The sequence below is a fragment of the Chrysochloris asiatica genome, unplaced genomic scaffold (assembly GCF_000296735.1).
Source record: "Chrysochloris asiatica unplaced genomic scaffold, ChrAsi1.0 scaffold00031, whole genome shotgun sequence".
Lineage (NCBI taxonomy): Eukaryota > Metazoa > Chordata > Mammalia > Afrosoricida > Chrysochloridae > Chrysochloris > Chrysochloris asiatica.
The window spans coordinates 5,498,666-5,515,474 of record NW_006408549.1 but is presented as its reverse complement, the minus strand read 5'-3'; positions in this window follow the sequence as shown (position 1 = coordinate 5,515,474).

Genomic DNA, 16,809 nt, shown 5'->3' with positions numbered 1-16,809 from the left:
TTTTGTTTTCTTGACATTGAGATGTAATCCATACCGAAGGCTGTGCTCTTTGATCTTCATCAGTAAATGTTGGTGATACACAGAGATAATTAGGGACAGTAGAAAGAGGGAATTTCAATGGCATCTGAGTCCCCGGTTAAAAGCTCTGAGATGCAGCCCTTGTATGTCCTTTAAGTTAGTATGTAAGCCCTAAATTCTTCTTTCACTCCAGCCAGTCCTACTAAAGTTTCCATCCCTTACAATCAAAACGGCTCTAATATACCAGACAGTGGAATTTAGTCTACTAAGGACAATAGGGGGTCTCTAGAGGGTTCTAAGTAAGTCATAGACAAACCCTCATTTCTAGTTTTAAAAAGGTAGCTGCAGCAGAGAGAGAGAGAGATTGAGACTGGATGTACGGAGACCAGCAAGGAGCCTCTTGCTACATGAGCTGTGTCAATGGCTTAAAGAAGAGATGATGAAGGTTGGAGACAAGGCTGTGGCAACGGGGGTGGAGCCAAGTGATATTTAGTTAGTAGAAGCTTTTAGACTGAATGATGGATTAAAGTTGGAGAAATGATATTGGAGGTACCCAACTACCTCCAATGATTGCCAAGTGAATGGTGATGCCATGAGCAGAATGGGAAACACAGGTGGCAGGCTCAGGAAAAGTGAGCAGAGAAGCAATAGGTAGTAAGTAGGCTTGGCTCTGGATAGCTGATTAGTGTCAAGCTGGATATGGCTCTCTAAAGCGGACACAATATGGTCTGGCAACCACCCACTGTTCACAGCGCTAGTCCTGAACTACTCATCCTAACCTGTGCCTCACATCCCTTTCCATCCTACTTTCAACTCTGTTAGCCACCAGCTGGTTTTAGTTTTTGTCCTTACCTCACTCTGCAGTTTTGTCCGCACTGGTTATGTCTTCCTGGTAGACCTTGGGCTCCTTTCCATGGGATTGTGTCCCTTCCTGCTGCTCAGCTGAACTGAGCTGTGTTGCTGAACTCCCTCCCTGGAGTGGCAGGAAAGAAAGGCTAGCACCATTAAAAACAAGCACTGAACCATGCTGTGGAATTTTGTCACCAGCCAATTTGACTGCTTAGAATTATTAGATTCTTTCTGTAGAATATCTATAGCTACCAAAAGGAGCTCTGGTAGTTTAGTGGTTATGAGTCAGGCTGCTAATCTCATGGTCAGCAGTTCGAAACTACCAACTGTTCCGAGGGAGAAAGATGAGGCTTTCTGCTCCCGTAAAGATTTACAGCCTCGGAAACCCTAAACAGGGTCACTATGAGTCGGAACCGACTCCACAGCACATAATCACCACCACCAAATTGTGGCACTGTGGGTTAATGAGCTGAACTACAAGGTCATCTTGAACCTCAAGGTCAGTGGTTCAAGCTCATCAGCCTCTCCTCGAAAATCCTATACAGGATTGCTATGAGTTGGAACTGACTCCATGGCACTTCAAAACAACAACAACAACAACCATAGGATAAGCATTGGACTGGTAACTGCAAGCTGCTATGAATCAGAACTGACTCGACAGCACACAACAACAGGAACCACAGTTAAAAGGAGGTGAAGATTTATTATGAATATTCTGTTCTATGGCTTCCCAAATAAAAGACAAACACTGCAAAAGCAAGACTCATGCATTTACTAGTAAGCTATAGAAATGAGCAACTTTGTTTCTAAGCTTCATAAAGTCCTTGCTCTCCGTCTAACACACACTTTGCGTGAAACGTTCACTTGAGGCAGGTCAGACTGCATGCTAGTGAAATAATTCTGTTGAACCATAGTCAAAATCTGGGAAAAAAAAAATCTATTAAGTGACCACACCTATGACCAGATGGAGTCTTAGGCTTGGAGACCATAGTGAAGAGGAAGCAGATGAGTTTACCAACTTCATACACTCCTCTCATGCAAACATAGAAGGCTGTATTGTATTTCTAGCCATCCACATATCTTGTGCACCACTCACTTCATGAATGGAAAATCATGTCTAAAACCATTATGGAAGTCCTGGTGTAGAGCTGTAGGATAAGCACTAGATCGAAAGGTCGGTTTGAGCCTCAAGGTTGGCGGTTCAAACCTACCAGCTGCTCCTAGGAAATGCTACACAGGGTCATTATGAATCAGAACTGACTCAATAGCACTTAACAACAACAAACAACAAAAACCCATTACAGAAATTAACACTCTAATGTCAATGGAAGAGAAAGATTGCTGAGTGTCTTTCGAAGTTGCCTTGAAAGTATGGGCTTCCAGTTACAACCTTTCTAAGAGAACGAAACACTGTGGAGTGTGTTTTCCTGATCATGGTACCCTAGATGTTAACAAATCTCTGCCAAGGTGTAGGTTAAGACTAATACATACATCCCTTAGTCTGTGGTGTAGTATTTTTAAAGAAATTACATGCAAATACTTTATGTATGCTCTTGCCTCAGAGCCTCTGCATAAGCAGCTTCCTGCATGGGATGTGCTCATTGTCTTCTTACTCATTTATCTGAATAACTCTTAATTCAATCTTCAGGACTTAGCATAGCTGTCACCACCTCCAGGAAGCCTTCCCTGACCCTCCTCACATCAAGCTGAGATGAGAGTTAAGCTTGCCAAATTCTTACACTCTGTTCCTGCAAACATAGCTGAGCTGTGTTATATTTCTAGCCACCCAGACCTTGTGTGCACTGCTTATTTCAACAGTGGAGTGCTCTTTGATGAGGGAGGCTCTTGTAGCATCTTGTGCTAATTTCTCATCATTGAGAGTCAGCTGGTGTCCTTGTAGCAGCGAGCAGAATACCTATCTATTAGTAGGTGCTCAATTTATTTGTTATATTGAATTTAACTCAAAGAGATTTACTTTTTCTTCTTCCATACTTCCCACCCATGTATTGGAAGAGGAATCAACAAGCTCTGTAATTGGCTAGATATATAGATGATGAGAAGAGGATGAGATAGCTCTAGATAGATCATAAATTGCAGAATAATTAGAAAGTGACCAAATGTAGAAAACATTTTTCCCTTTAAATGCTCTAAGTCTTCAATGAGTTTGCTCTTCTGGGAAGCGCTGGAGCTGGAGTAGCTATAAGTATCTTCTATGTTGGCTCAAAGAAAGCAACCAGGTAATTTATTGGTCTGAAATTTCCATATAAGTCATGCAATTCCTAGTGGAGGGAAGGTCATCAAGATACTGGTAGCCAGAGAGAAAGCCCATCCTGTCCATTGCAGTCCAAATGCATAGACTTGGGTTTGGCATGTGCCAGTTGGTGGTGAAATGATGTCCCTTCTATTCAACTCCACATTGGTGTGGCTAAATGGAGTTTTCAGAGTGAGAAAACAGACTCAGCAGAAATATTGAGTCACAGGCCATTTATTCGGCATGGCATTTCATAACAACAGCAACAACAATTTTTCCCTCTGGAGCCATGGTGTGGCACTATAGGATAAGCACTCAACTGCAAGGTAGGTTTGAACCGCAAGGTTCGCAGTTCAAACTCACCAGTTGCTCCTTGGAAACCCTATACAGAGTTGCTAGGGGTTGGAATCTACTTGACGGCACTTAACAACAACACTCTTCCTTTGCAACTTCAAATCCAAGCTTTTAAAAGAAGACCAGGCCTCGGTCTCATTGAGCATTATGCCTCATTTAAATAAATAGTGATGGAGGATGGTGTGAAATGTAAACATTCAAAATATGCAAAGTTTATGGTTTGCAATTATGTTGAAATACTATAAACCAATGACTGCTGTCCCTAGGGGTTCCAGGAAAGGAACTGAAAGCTGGGGAGGGATGAGAGTCTTGTTTCTTTTCTGAGTCATTAGCCACAGACCTGACATTCTCCCTCATGCCCACTCACTTAGTTCCGTAGTTCCGTACCATACAACACCACAGAGTTACGCCAAAGTCAGCATTCTGGGGCATGGTCAACAATGCAGGAATATTGTACAGCAGAGTTGAAAACCGTAGTTTTCAGAAATATGGTACCTAAGAATGCCTGGGCCAGCCTTCAGTTTGAGCTCCAGGCATGTATGGCTTGGGGCTTGCTATTATTCCTCATAGATGAACAAAGAACCCTAGAAAATCTCTTGAAATAAAGTCTCTTTAAAGGAAAGCCACTCTGTAAATGAAATCTATTTATAGTGTTTGTTCCGGGAAGCTGTGAAAATGGTTATAACTATTCAGGAAAGGCCCAGAGGCCTCATAGGGGAGGGGGACAAGGTGGGCAGGTATGTTGCCGAACTCAGAATTTTTTGGAGTTTAGAAAGGCAGCACAGTAGCCAACTCCCCAGTGGAGTCTGAGGTAGCACCACAATAAATCATCCCATCAACATTTCTGCAGCACAGGCATGACCGTTCATCCTAAATAAGACCACGCTGATGAGCAACCTCACCCCAGTGCCGGTCAAGCCAGGCTCTGTCACTAGACAAATTAGGAGAAATCTTTTGGCATTCAGAGCCAAATTCAGTATTTCAGAATTTTTGGACAAGTGATCATGAACCTGTGAGAGTATTTTCCTGAGGGGTTATTATTACCCAGCTCAGCTTGTTTTGAGAAGGAAGTTTATACTCTCAGCATCCCCATTTAGAAGGCCACAAATCAGCCTACAGCTTCAGACCTGACACATCCAGGTGAAATGGTAACCACCCCAGCCCCCAAATGCTCCTTCCCAGGGATCTTATGGCTCTCTGTGTGTTTTCAATTTTTATTTATTTCTGCATTCTGCCTAAGGCAGTGTTGGATTCATTACTACTTTTGATGCTCATAATGGCAAAATACAACAGAAGAGTGGCTAAGGGCAAAAGTTTGTGGTCAGAGGGAGTTTGGTTTAAATCCTACCTTTGGTACTCATTAATTGTTTGCTGGCTCCTGGGATGCTGCTTAATTTCACTGAATCTCAGTTTTCTGTTGTAAGTGCTGTCAAGTCAGTTCTGACTCATTTTGACCCTGTATAGCATTTCCAAGGACCAGCTGGTGGGTTTGAAGTGCTTATAAATTCTTTTGCCAGGTTGTCGTACAGATTAAATGAGACTATAAGAGTTGACGGCATATATGGAATGCTTGCTGTATACCAAAAATGGTACTAAGAGTTTTGCCAAATTGAGGCTTTGAAAGGTTAAGTTTTGGGAACCATATTGCTCTAAAGTGGAAATGCTAGTTATTCAATGGCAGTTGGTCCCAGCCTGGGACAGAATGGTATTTATTTAGAAAGCAAGTGCTAATATCTGATTAGATGTGAAGCGTTCAGAAAGTCATTCCAAGAACAAATCAACTTCACAGCTCTCAAATTCTCATCACTACCTTCACGTTACACCTGAATGCCTAAGACTGAATTCCTTACTTTCCTTCATTATCTACCTTTTAGATTTGCTCCCAAAGCCTTCCTATAGCCCCATTTTTGTCACTACAGTTCAGGAATTCAGTCTTGGTATTATCTGTCTTGGTATTATCTGTCCTGGACTCCTCCCTCTTTTTCTTTTTCCAGTTCCAGGTTGGTTGTTTATATCTGTCATGTTTCTGTTTATAATAACTCTCAGAAAATTCCTCCCCATTCCCAGACCAGACTCTCTGAGAACTAATTCCTTACCTCTTGATCATGATGACCTTCTGGCCTCGACTACTCCTGCCTTAGGTGTCAGATCAATGGTGGTGTCAGCGGTGAAGGATGATTCAGGGTGGTCCTTGAAAGTGTGGGGGTGGACTGGATGCTTGGTTGAAGGACAAGAGGACTTCAGAATGGAGGACTTAAGGGTAACCATCCACTTTTGTGAATCACCTGTATGAAGGAAAGGAAAACACAGTGGTAGACCCCAGGTTGCTACTTTGCCAGGGATGGGCTCCTATGACATCCAGGGGAAATCAAACCCCATTAGTATCACACTTAGTGCTCCAAGATTGGCAGTGGAAGAACCACTTCTGTCTGGGTCAGGTGTCCAGTTATCCAGGCCCCGACTCTTGGTGGAGGCATTGCCTCTTTGGCCTTCCTGCCCAAGTCCTGCCTGTAATTCTTCTGTGTCTGCTTCAGTAGATGGAACCATGTTAGAGAATTTTGTTGTTAAGTGCCGTCGAGTTGGTTCCAACCCATAGTGACCCTGTGTAGGGTTTCCAAGGAGTGACTGGTGAGCTTGAACCACTGACCTTCTGGTTCAAGTTAGAGAATAGAGTCTCCTTAACTGTAGCGTTTAGACTCCCTGCTGTGTGTTCCATAACACCCAGTGCCTCCCCACTCACCACCAAGAGCATAAGTGGCTGCTATGGGTCTGACCCCCCTGAATCCGTGGCATTTATCCCCATAACCCATAGTTCAGTAGCCGCTGCAGGATACAAAACCAAAACCAAACCCATGGCCCTTACGTCAATTCTGATTCACCCTGAGGACACAGTTGAACTGTCCCCATAGAATTTCTAAGGCTCTAATTTGTACGGAAGTAGAACTGCCACATTTTTCACCTTTGAAAAACTGGTGACTTCCAACCATCCACCTTTTAGTTAGCAGCCACGTGCTTCACCAGTGTGCCACCAGGCTCCATTTGCCAAAGGATAGGATTCAATTAGTGTTTGCTGAATGAATGAATAAATACACTCTGCTTAAGTCTCAGGAACAGCAATAGGGAAACCATACCCGGAGAGTGAATTGTAACTAAGGAATCCAGCTTAACAAATTGAAGCTTACTCTTCATCTTGTCTTCATCTCCTGTCGTTGTTATTAGGTGCCCTCGAGATGGTTTCAACTCACAGTGACCTTATGTACAACAGAATGAAACACTGCTTCGTCCTGCTCCAGCCTCACAATTGTTGTTGTACTTGAGCCCATTGCTGCTGCCGCTGTGACAATCCATCTCATTGAGGGCTTTCCGCTTTTTCACTGCCCCTCCACTTTTCCAGCATGATTTCTTTTTCCAGGAACTGGTCCGTCCTTACAAAATGTCTCAAGAATGAGAGATGAAGTCTCACCATCCTAACATTGTGGTTGGACATCTTCCAAAACAGATTTGTTTGTTCTTCTGGAAATCCATGGTACTTTCAATATTAAAAATTCAATATATTCTTCTTTGGTCTTCCTTATTCAGTGTCCCACTTTCACACGCATATGAGGCTATTGAAAATATCATGGCTTGGGCCAGGCGCACCTTAGCCTTCAGAGTCGTTAACACTTTACATAGTTCTTTTGTAACAGATTTACCTAATGCAATAGGTCACTTGATTTCTTGACTGCTGCTTCCAGGTGAGTCAATTGTGAATCCAAGCAAAATGAACTCTTCGACAACTTCAATCTTTTCTCCATTTATCATGATGTTATTTATTGGTCCAGTTGTGAGGATTCTTGCTTTCTTTACATTGAGGTGCAATCCATACTGAAGGCTGTAGTCTTTGATCTTCATCAGTAAGTATTTTAAGTCCTCTTCATTTCCAGCAAGCAATATCATCTGCATATCTCAGGTTGTTAATGAGTCTTCCTCCAATCCTGATGCCACATTCTTCTTCTTATAACCCAACTTCTTCAGTTTTTACTCAGAATAAAGATTGAATATGCATGGTGAAATGATATAATCCTGACATACACCTTTCCTGATTTTAAACCATTCAGTAATTCCCTGGTTCTGTTCTAACAACTGCTTCTTGGTCTATGTACAAGTTCCTCATAAGCACAGTTAAGTGTTCTTGAATCCCTATTCATCACAGTGCTATCCATTATTTGTTATGATCCGCACAGTCAAATGTCAACAAAGCACAAGTAAACATCTTTGTAGCACTCTCTGCTTTCAGTTAACATCTATCTAATGTCAGCAATGATATCCCCAGTTCCACATCCTCTTCTGACTCTGGCTTGAATTTCTGGCAGTTCCCTGCAACCATTTTTTAATTAACTTCAGCAAACGTTTATTTGCCTGGGATATTAATAATATTGTTTGATGATCTCCATATCTGTCAGGTGACCTGTTTGGAATGGGCACAAATATGGATCTCTTCCAATCAGTTGGCCAGTAACTGTTTTTTTGAAATTTCTTGGCATAGATGAGTGAGGGCCTCCAGTGCTTAATCAGTTTGTTGAAATATTACAGTTTGTATTCTGTCAATTGCTGGAGCCTTTTTTTTTTTTTGCCAATGCCATCAATGCAGCTTGAACTTCTTCCTTTAATACTATCAGTTCTTGATTATATGCTACCTCTTGAAATGACAGAATACTGGCCAATTCTTTTTGGTAGCATGATTGTGTGTTTTCTTTCCATCTTCTTTTGGTGCTTTCTGTGACATTCAATGATTTTTCCATAGAATTCTTTATTATTGCAAACGTAAAGCCTGAATTTTTAGCTTGAGAAATACTAAGCAAAGTTCTTCCCTTTGGTTTTCTAGCCCCAGATCTTTATACATTTCTTTATAATACTTTACTTTGTCTACTTGACCTGTCCTTTGATACTTTCTGTTCAGTTCTTTTACGTCATCATTTCTTCCCATTGCTTTAGCATTCAAGAACAAGTTTCAGAGTCTATTCTGACATCCATTTTGATCTTTTCTTTCATTCCTATCTTTTTAACGACCTTTTGCTTTCTTCATGCATGATGCTTTTGATGTCACCCCACAACTCTTCTGGTCTTCAGTCATTAGTGTCTAATACATCAAATCTGTTCTTGAGATGGCCTCTAAATTCTGATAGACTATACTGAGTTATATTTTGACTTTCATGGGCTCGTTTTAATTTTTGTCAGCTTCAGCTTAAACTTGCATTTGAGCAGTTGGTACCCTGTTTCACAGTTGACCTTTGGCCTTGTTTTAGCTGATATTATTGAGCTAAAATATTGTTTCTCCCCACAGATGTAGTCAATTTGATTTCTGTGTATTCCATCTAGTGAGATCCATGTGTATAGTTTACTCTTACATTGCTTAAAAAAGGTGTTTGTAATGAATAAGTCATTGGCCTTACAAAATTCTATCATGTAATCTCCAGCATAATTTCTATCACCAAGACCGTATTTTCTAACTACTGATCCTTCCCCTGTGTTTCCAACTTTAGCATTTCAGTCACCTGTAATTGATTGCATGTAGCTTGATTGCATGTTTGATCAATTCCAGACTGAAGAATTTAGCAGAATTTCATCATCACTGGCTTGAGTAATAGGTGCGTAAATTTGAATAATAGTAGTATTAACTGGTCTTCCTTGTAGGCATACGGATATTGTCCTATTGCAGACAACATTGCATTTCAAGCTATATATTGAAATTTGCTTTTTGGCAGTGTCTGTGACACCATTCCTCTTCAGTTTGTCATCCCCAGCATGGTAGATCATATAATTATCAGATTCAAAGTGGCCAGCGCTAGCCCATTTCTGCTCACTGTTGTTAAGTGCCGTGGAGTTGATTCTGACTCATGAGCAACTGGTGGGTTTGAACCATCGACCTTGTGGTTCCAAGTACAGTGCTTATCCTCCAGTGCCACACCATTTCAGGTCACTAATACCTGGGATATTGAGATTTATGTATTACCTTATATTTTGATGACTTCCAATTTTCACAGATTCAGATTTTGTATCTTCCATTGTTCTGGTTATTAATGGATTTTTGGAATTGCATCTTCATATTTTAAGTTGTGCCCCATCAAAAAAATGAAGATCCAGGAAGCTTTACTCCATCCACATCATTAAGGTCAGCTCTACTTTGACCTCTACTTTATTTCATCCATGTCTTAAAAGTCACATCTACTTCCTTCCTCAGTTCCATTTTGAGTGCTTTTCAATCTGAGCGGGTCATCTTATGCCATTAAATCTGAGCATGTTTTGCTGCTATTCATAAGGTTTTCAGTGTCTAATCATTCAGAAACGGTCTACCTTTTCTTCTTCCTAGTGTGTTTTAGTCTGGAAGTTCCTCTGAAACCTGCTCACCAAGGGAAACCCTGCTGATATTTAAAATACCTGTGGCAGAGCTTCCAGCATCACAACACAGAAGCCACCACAATGTGACAATTTTACAGAAAAATGGTGGTGTTCCCTGCCTAGCTTCTGGTTTCCCTCTACATCTGCCTTTGCCCACCTCTTGGTAATCCAGCATAGATAGACTTCTCAAGATGGACTCAAGGATAAAAGAAAACCCATCGATTCCTCCAATGATGGTCTAAGGTCCCCTGTGTAAGTTCCACATTTCTGTTTGAAGTGCTATATCTTCCTTAGGTGATAGATTTTTGGACTGTCAGCCTCTCTGGGAGTGTAGTTTAACTCTAGGTTAAAGGAGCAAATAGCCTTTATTGCTCTCTCCTTGGTCGTTTTTTCTCCCTGAAGCACTCTATTGAGAATTGTTGTTGTTGTTATTATATCCCGTCAAGTCAGTTCCAACCCATAGCAACCCTGTGTAGGGTTTCTGAGGAGCAGCTGGTGAGCTTGAACCACCAACCTTGCAGCTCAAATGGCTTTGCAGTCTGGTGCATTAACCCACAGTGCCACACCAGGATGCCCATTGAGAATTAGCAGGGAAGAATTGGTGCTCAATTAACAGTGTGTTGCAAACAGTTCCACACTGAACTACTATCCAAGAGGCTGGCAGATTGAACCCACCCAGAAACACATAGAATGACAGGCCTGGCTCTGTTTCTGAAAGGTTGCAGCCATGAAAACCCTATGGAGCAGTTCTACTCTGCAAATATGGGGGTCACCACGAGATGACAACAATAGCCATGGGTATGGGAGGGAGAAGAGTCTATTTGCCTGTGACATGTCTAATACTGTGACTTATTTTTTTATTATTATTGTGAATTATATGATAGTTTACATGGGAGAACATTAGTTTTACATTCATTCTATTGTAAATTGTTTCATTGCCATGGTTACAATCCCCTCCATGCATCATCAACCAACCAAAGGGTATACCCTGGGCCTGCCCCCTACACTACCCTCCCCACCCCCCAGTCTTCAGCACACAGTCGCTCTCCCTCTCTGGATCTCAAGTCCCCAGCTGCTCCATCACTCCATGTCATCGTCTCTGCCTACTGTGACTTATTTTAAAGCAACAGCTTGAACATCGCCACAAAAAATAGCCTGGCCATGAACAGATAGTACTGCTGGGCTTGTTCACTTGCCTTCTCTGACATGAAACAGTTACAACACCCTACTTGGTCAGGTGCCAGAGCTCTCGTTCAAATAGGTGACCCCTGAAAGAACCTTGGCCCAGGGGGCAGTGACCCTGACATTTCCTTGGAAAACCAGGAAAGGCAGATGGTTCTGTTTTTCCTTGGACCTGATTCTGTTTACACAGGGAGAGGGCAGCAGGTTGACCTGGTTTCAGAGCCTTCTAAGCCAGGTCTCTAGCCTCCTAAGGTCTTTCTCCTTCAGCAGCTCTGCCTTTCTTATGGAGAAGTTCCTAGGGATCAGGTGAGCCTGGCTGCTGTCTACCTCAAAGGGAACCTATCAGGGGAGATGAACTTCCCTCTTGAAAGACAAAGGCAACAGGCAACTACTGTCCTGCCCCTGAGGCACCTGGTATCTTCTATGTACTGTTGTTGTTATTAGGTGCCATCGAGTCGATTCTGAACCATAGCAACCCTATGTACAATAGAAGAGACACTGCCCAGTCCTATGCCATCCTCACAATTGTTATGCTTGAGCCAAATGCTGCTGCCATTTGGCCAATCTATCTCGTTGGGCGTCTCCCTCTTTTTCGCTGATTCTCTGCTTTACCAAGCACGATGTCCTTCTTCAGGGACTGATCCCTCCTGATAATATGTCATAGTATGAAATGTGGTCATATTGTCATTTAAAGAGTATTCTGGTTGTACTCTACACATACAATTTTTGGAACAAGGCAAGGTGAGAGTTGGGTGCTTTATGCTGGGAGGGAATGGATCTTTTCTTGGAGGGGATGCCTTCTCTGATCATGGAGAGTGTTTGGAGTCAGAGTGAACTATTTGGGTCCAGTGTGAAAAGTCTCTCCAGAAAAGACAGGATTCAAGCCCAGTAGAAAGAGTGGAGTTGTTTTAGGGCTAGATGAACATCTCTGCTTGGCTCTTGGGAGACATTAGAGCTTGATGGTCAATACCCTGACTTAAATGCCTGATGGACCCGAATCCTGGCCTGGATATTTGCCACCTGGGGACACTTGGACCATAGACTTCAGTTTCCTGGGCCAGTGTCTTATCACCATTAAAATATTCATCATCATGATGGAGAGCTCACTTTGGAGACCACTGGCCTAGCCAGGAGGTCCTCTATGGGTTTAGAAGAGTAAGGGATTACTGCTAGTTGTGACTGGTGGGTGCTGACTAAGTGGACTGGCACTCCAAATGAAAGCTATTACAGGAGTATTGAAACAAAGAAAGGGGTCTGAATGGTGCTGGTGGCAGTAGTTATGTGCCATGGAGTCGGTTCCGACTCATAGCGAACCTGTACAGGGTTTCCGAGGCTGTAAATCTTTACGGGAGCAGAAAACCTCATCTTTCTCCCGTGGAACAGCTGGTAGTTTTGAACTGATGACCCTGAGATTAGCAGCCTGATTCATAATCACTATGCTACCAGAGCTCCTTGAATGGTGTTAGGGATGGTGAATAAACCAAGGTAGTGACAAGTGACTAAGATTCTAAGCCCCAGTGTCAGGGCTAATGACAAAAAATAGGGTCTCCTTAGTGGAAGCCACTCTAGGAGAAAAAGATCAACGATTTCATGTGAAGAGAAAGGTCCAAGTGAAGCAAACATTGTACAAGGTAAGCAAATGATAACTGGACTTTAATTCTTGCCAGTATGAGTAAATAACAACACAAGATTTGGATAAGTGCCACTTAAGACTGACCTTACAAGCCAGATGTGGTGTGGTTTCAAGAAAACAAATCACAGGTCTAAAATTTCTTCCTTGAAAATGAATCCCTTTAGTTAAGGGACTCGAAGGCCCATAATGAAATGCAATAACCCTCAGGAGAAGTAATATCTTAATATCTCATAAGTTAATACTTCACAGAGGGAAAAGCCCTCTGAGATAAGAGGAAAGTCCAACAAAAATATAGCAGGGAGGCCGAAAGTAAGAGACAGTGAAAAGCCCAAGAGGACAGAAAATAATATTAACAAGAGATGTAGGTGAACACTGCAACCTACTGAGGTGAATTTTAGGCTCATAATCTGTGTACGGAATTTTAGAGTCTTCACTGCATTCTCTGAATCTGTGTGTTTTTCTTACTCGATGGTTTCTAGCAAGAGAAAATGTGTAAGAAAACTCTGAAATCATTATTTTCTGCATTTCTTAAGTTTAATTCAAGAGACGAAACTTAAGGGAAAAGAGCAACGGATTTGAATAGATCACATAAAAATTAAGCATAAAAGGGAAAGCACCATCAGAATCAAAATGGCAAGGCACACTGTGTTGCATGGTTGGCCCCTCCCCAAAAGATATGTCCATATCCTTAAGTTTGTGATTGTGACCCAATTTGGAGAAAGCTTTTGCAGATGTAACTAATGATTTTGAGATCATCCCAGATTATCTGGGTGGGTCTGAAATTCAGTGACAAGTGTCCATATAAGAGACAGAAGAGAAGACACACTGGTAGAAAAAGAGAAGACCATGGGAAGACAAAGGCAAAGATTGGAGAGATGCAGCCACAAGCCAAGGACTGCTTGGAGCCACCAGAAGCTAGAAAAGGCAAGAAAGCATTCTTCCCTAGAGTCTTTGCAGGAAACATAGCTGACACCTTGATTTTGGACTTCTGTGTCATTCCATTTAATTGAGGCACTTCCTCTTTTTCACTGATCTTCCAATCTTTCAGCATGATTTCTTTCTGCAGGCACTGATCTCTCCGAACAACACGTCCAAAGAATGAGAGATGAAATCTCACCATCCTAGTCTTGTGGTTGAACATCTTCCGAGACAGATTTGTTTGATCTTCTTCTGAAAGTTCATGGTACTTTCAATATTCTTCTCCAACACCATCACTGAGATGCAAGGATTCTTCTATGGTCTTCCTTATTCGGTGTTCAAGGCAAGAATTCTTCTATGGTCTTTCTTATTCAGTGTCCAACTTTCACATGCATCTGAGGCCCCTAAGGAAAAACTCCTTTGCCTCTCTTTTCACCGCTTGTAATGACTATTACTTTTTTGTTTCTAGACATGAATTCAGAAAGTTAGTGGAAAAATGGAATTAAAAGATAAAAATATAAGCTTTTTTTCTGAACTTAAGTTCAATTAAAGATGATGATACCAGCGATGACATCAGTCATTTAGTCTATCCCTAAAGAACTGAGAGTTCTGGGAATTTACCTTGTCAATGCAGTCTGTCATACTGTACTAACTGAAGAAAAATGTGTGCTCCTTAAAAATTTTCTAAGATTAGGAAGCAAAGGGAAGTCAGAAGGAGCCAAATCAGGACTGTAAGGTGAGTGTCTAGTCATTTTCCATTGCAGCTCTCTCAAAACTGGTCTTGTTTGATGAGAGGAATGAGCAGGAACATTGTTGTGGTGGAGAAGATCTCTTTGGTGAAGCTTTCTGAAGTGTTTTTCTGTTAAAGCTTTGACTAGTTTTCTCAAAACACACTCTAGAGACTAATTGCAACTGTCACAATTGTAAAGGTAGAAGTTTTGTAACAATAACAGGGGAGTAGCTAATCTTACAGTCCAGGAACAGAGGACCCTAGGACCATCAAGGGAAAAGAGCACAAGCAGAATGCAAGACTTTATCCAGAGAAGCAGCGACACCAGAGATGGAGGCAGAGATGGGGACATGGAGAGAGGGAGCAGCTGAGGACTCTAGACTCAGGGAAAGATAGGAACTAAGAGCTGGTGGCTAGGAGGCAGGCTTGCAGAATGTGCCTTTTGGTGGTGTAAATTATTATATACACCTGTTTAAAAAAAAAAAAAAAAAGAGCTAAAGTGAATAGAGAGAAATACTGTTAACTGATGGTACATGGAGGGGATTATAATCATTATAATGAACCCAAGTATATGATTTATTGAATGTAAAATTGATGATCTGCCCTGTAAACTTTCCCTCAATCCATAATAAAAACTTAAAACAACAACAACAACAAAACACACTCTAGGAAAGCTAACAAGCAAAATGTCTTAAGCATTCCCCCTAACCTATTACCATAACCTTTGCTGTTGACCAGTCTGCTTTACTTTGACTGTGCTTTGTCTTCAGGGTCGCCTTGGTAAAAAGCCAGTTACAGTTCTTACAAGAAATGACTCAGGATCTTGATCCCACTTCTCTTATGTTGTGAAAGCTTTACTATTCTCTGTAGCTGATCTGGGCACAACAATTCTGGCACCCACTGAGCAGAAAGTTTGGCCAACTTTACTTTTTCAGTCAGAATTGTGTAAACTGACCAATTGAAATGTCTATGGTGTTGGCTCTTGTTTCTGCTGTTGAGAGTTGATCCTTTTCAATTTGGGCATGAACAAGATGAATTACTCCCTTGAAAATTGATGTGGATGGTCTGCCACTGCGGGCTTCATCTTCAACATTATGTTTTCTCTTTTTAAAATGAGTTATTCATTTGTAAATTGCTGATTTCTTTTAGGCATCTTCCCCATAAACTTTTCATAAAACACCAATGACTTCACTATTCTTCTACCCAAGCTTAACCATAAATTTGATGTTTATTCTTGTTTTAATTTTAGCAGAATTCAAGTTGCTCTAACAGGGGTTCTTTGCAAACTGATTTCTTTTTCTTCTTAGTGCCTCAAACTCCTGCACATCTATGTTATAGCAAGTTTAAAAACAAAACAAAACTCACGATATTTGAGTTGATTACAACTCATAGTGACCCTGTACAGGATTTTCAAGGCTTTAAATCTTTTTGGGAGCAGAAAGTCTCATCTTTCTTTCTCTAGATTTGAACTGCTGAACTTGCAATTAGCAATCCAGTGATTTATCATACACTGCCATGCCAGGGCTCCTATAACAAGTTAGTATAAGTTTATTTTGGTAAAAAATTTTGAAGTCCATGCATATTTTTTTATATTATGCAATTTCCATGAATTTTTGGAAGACCCCACTAATTTTCTTATTTCATATAAGTGAGATTATATACAGTGTTTGTCCTTTAGTGACTAACATTTCACTCAGCAAAATGTTCTCATGTTTCATCCAACTTGTGGCATGTGAATACATTTTTTATGACTAGTCTGATCCTATCTTTAGGAAGATAAACTAAAAACCCGAGCTCCCTGTGCTCAGGGAGTGCCGACACATAGTAGGTATTCAAGTGGAAGGAAAAGAGGGAAGAAAGTAAGAGGAAACGGAGAGCACAGTGCTAAACTGCTCAAAATACCACAATCTGGCTTGTTTCGGGTGACTTGATTAAAGTGGACAAGTATTACTTGGAAATTTAATAGCAAGAAAAATTGTAGAAGGTGATTTAATGATTTCAAAATACTTATTGAAAGTTCTCGAAGCTAACACCAAACAAAGGACAGAGGTGCCAGTGAAAGGCTGGCATCTGCTGTACTCAGAGAGCATTTACTTGGCTTGGTTCCTTGGCAAAGGACTGGCCACCGAGAAATGTTCTCTGAGTTTGTTTGTTTGTTTTTCTATCTCTGCACAGTCACGTACCCTACACAGATGAAGCGTGCTTGGATTCAGTTACTCAATCAGAAAAGCAAATACATTCATCTCTAGGCCCTGGGCAAGACTTTCTTTTTTGTGGGGGGTGTTCAGAAGTTTTACTGAAAGAGAACTAAATGGTTAGAATTTACTTTTTTTTTAAAGAATTTTATTGTGGATTGAGTAAAAGTTTATAGGACGGAAAATGATTAGTTTTACATTCAACAAATCATACACCTTGTTTCATTACAATGATTATAATCCCCTCCATATACCATCAGTTAACAGTATTTCTCTCTATTCATTTTAGCTCTTTTTTTTT